The sequence below is a fragment of the Aplysia californica genome, unplaced genomic scaffold (assembly GCF_000002075.1).
Source record: "Aplysia californica isolate F4 #8 unplaced genomic scaffold, AplCal3.0 scaffold00359, whole genome shotgun sequence".
In the NCBI taxonomy this organism is placed as follows: Eukaryota; Metazoa; Mollusca; class Gastropoda; order Aplysiida; family Aplysiidae; genus Aplysia; species Aplysia californica.
The window spans coordinates 315,741-319,143 of record NW_004797629.1 but is presented as its reverse complement, the minus strand read 5'-3'; the positions used below and the strand labels follow the sequence as shown (position 1 = coordinate 319,143).

At 35.9% G+C, this 3,403-nt stretch overlaps 1 long non-coding RNA gene across 1 annotated transcript; it reads left to right on the top strand.

Moving 5' to 3' along the window:
• The first annotated feature begins 473 nt into the window (after window positions 1-473).
• Window positions 474-3,100, top strand: LOC118478067. Its single transcript, XR_004858781.1, has 3 exons — window positions 474-518; window positions 2,290-2,404; window positions 2,996-3,100. It is a non-coding gene; the product is annotated as an uncharacterized LOC118478067 (long non-coding RNA).
• The last annotated feature ends 303 nt before the right edge of the window (window positions 3,101-3,403 follow it).

Here is a 3,403-nt window from a genome sequence, read left to right as displayed (position 1 = left end):
CTATCTATCTATCTATCTATCTATCTATCTATCTATCTATCTATCTATCTATCTATTTATCTATCTATCTGTCTGTCTGTCGCTGTTGTTGTTGTTGTTGTTCTTCTTCTTCTTCTTCTTCTTCTTCTTCTTCTTCTTCTTCTTCTTCTTCTTCTTCTTCTTCTTCTTCTTCTTATTATTATTATTATTATTATTATTATTATTATTATTATTATTAGGATGATGATGATAATGATGATGATGATAATGATGATGATGATTATTATTATCATCATAATTGTTAACACTGTTGTTATAGTTGTTACTATTACCATTACTATAGAGGCAGATTTGAGCTCCCCCCACATTGCCTCAAGTGATGGAGTGGAGATTATCACAACACATAACAGGATACACGAAGGCTACACGGAACACCTAACCATCAACTGCTCGTTCACACACCAGAACGGCTCGGACTTCAACTCAATAGTGTCCCTTATTTTGTACAAGACAGACTCTGCAACAGATACTGTTTACAGGTTAGCTAATTGTGTCTCATCGTCGTCGGGGTGAAATCATGCGCTCGTCAAAATGATCTTGTCAAAGAAATCAGAATCTATCTATCTGTTCGGCAATCTTTTTCGAAATGTTTTTCTTTCTTTTTTCTGATATTTTTTCTATTCACAAATATTTGTTCAAAACCTTTTATGTCTATTTAAAAACATAATTGTGAGTGGATTTTATTGAAAAACTTTGATTAAAGGCACTTAAATGAATATTTGCAGTTTCCAAGAGAAGCTCTTTGAAGGCCATTACACCCCAAGCTTTGTTTCTTAGTTATTCAAAGCAGCTAGAAAAGTCGAATTATAGAACTTCGTAATTCTAAGGTACCTCTTTTGGTTCAGACTTGGGCTTGTGTATTTGTTTATGTTCAGTAAGCAGGTTTGTTTTTCTCAGGAAACCAGATCAGCAAGAGTTGACACCGGGTTCTGTCCAGTGGTGACTGAAAAAAAAGATATACATGTACTTGATATGAGATGTTCCTTCCCGTTTGTCTATATGTGAGGCAGTGTGGTGGAATCAGGCTCTCGCCAAAATAATGAAATCGAAGAAAACAGCAGTTTTCTCCCTGCTTAGCAATTTTTATCTAAATTTTGTTTTTTTTAGCTCAACACCTTTTATGTCCATTTACAAACACATTCCTTTGAGGATTTCACCGAAAACGTTGATTAAAGGCACAAAAATATAAATTTACAGTTTCCATGGACTCTCCAGCTTTGGAATTTACCAAGCTTTGGAGGCTATTTTCTCGCAATTTTACCTCTGAAACCGGGTGACCCCCACCTCCTTCAATCCAAAATATCTCCACTTCTATTGAAGATGGGTGGGTAATTTTTTAATTGAAAGTAAGACAAATGAACAAGCTTTAAGATGATACCAATAACTCAATATGCTCAAAAATTGACGAGAGCCTGATTCCACCACGCTGCCTCGCATATATATATTTATATATATATATATATATATATATATATATATATATATATATATATATATATATATATATATATATTATATAATATATTTATTTATTTATACATGTCTCTCTGCATGTGTAACTCTCTGTGTGTTATGTTGATTGTCAACAGCTTATATTGAAGCAAGCTAAGCTATTTAAATTAATGATTGCGGTGTTGTAAAGATAATCTTAATGAAAAATAAATCTTTTAGCACGTTTTTTTGTTTGCAGTATGTTTTGCAGAGCTAGATTGCTGTAAATGATAATATACATGAGCATTATCTAAACGAGAACAGGACAATCTGTTTTCTTGAGCGCTCCACTAGCTCACTCTGCAGCATGCTGGACTACGGAGTGGATGCCCCTGATTCAAATCCCAAACTAGGCGTTTTTCAACTTGGGTCGATTTGTGGAGTTTTCAAAGCTCTCTACCCCTCTGGCTCGGATTTATATGCGACAAGTGTTTTATTTGGAGGTCCGGCCTTTTAAATAACCTACTAGTATTGATAAGGGAGTTTTAAAACCAATGATAGGGGCGATAAGTAAACTCAGATATACATGTATTTGCATTATTAACATTGCTTTTTAACATTGCACCTGGATAGACCGAAAATAAACACTTTCCACCTTGCTATATCCTTGGTTAGCCTCTTGGTGTTTATCCCTGTCTTCTCACTTTTCTGTACATCAATTTCTGAGATTCTTCTCCGGTCCAGGTTCCACGCGGTCTTCTCCTTGATCTTTTACAGATAAACTTACACGTACCTGGTTTACCTGTTTTTTTCTTTCAGGGAAGTCGCTTCCATTACGGCGTTTTCCCACAACAAAGTGGAAGAAACCAACACTATGGGCTCCATTGTCACAGGACACCACAAGCCAGACGCTTACTCCTTCATCGCCTTAGAGGTACTCTGTTCTTGTGTTTCTTTTGATTTGTTTTTGTTTTTGTTAGGGGGTTGGGGGTTTGTTGGGGTGTGGGGTAGCTTTGTATTTTAGCGTAATTTGGTTTACAATATAACGTAAGCACCACATACAGAGACACTGAATTTTGTCTGTAGCTGATCGGACATGATATTATTCTGTGGTAATACTTCCTAAGCGAGTCAACACAGCCTTGTCTGTAAATAGATTTCTTGCAACTGCCTTTTTCTTTTTCACTTTAGCCTGAACTAATCTACCTGCATTGCATCGATAAAATAATAGTAAAATGGTTCGGCAACATGTCACGTATGTCACCTTGCCGTCAGCCTCGAGATCCTATACCACCAAGTACTCAGGTTATAAGGGAAGAGGAAGGCCACGAAAAAAGATGGATTGAGGGCGTCAAGGAAACCGTGAAAATGTATATCTCAATTGAAATAGCTCCAGACCTGCACCACAAAAGAAAAGTGCATCTCCCCTCGGCGCCTAACGGATACAGATGATGAAAAAAGAAAAAGAAAAACAAAATGTACATGTATAACCAATGACAGTTTTGTTTTGCCTTTATCTCCGTAGTGGCTATACCCCACTAAAAATGTGGTTGGCAAGTACAAGTGTGAGGCTAACGGCATTGACCACAAGGGTCACCCAATGACCAGCACAGCCATCACAGTGGTCGTGCAGACGGCGTAAGTTGTTGTTGTTGTTGTTGTTGTTGTTGTTTTTGTTGTTTTTGTTGTTGTTTTTGTTGTTGTTTTTGTTGCTGTTGTTGTTGTTGTTGCTGTTTTTGTTGTGAAAAGTACTTTTCCAACTTCCCTCATACCCGTCTGACATATTGGAAGTGCTGTAAAACTGTTTATGAAACTAAAACTTTTTTAAAAATCTCATTGAAATGTCTACGCACGTACAAATTTGATGTTATTTTTAACATTTTTAAAATTATTATTATTGTCATTGTTATTATTATTATTATTATTATTATTA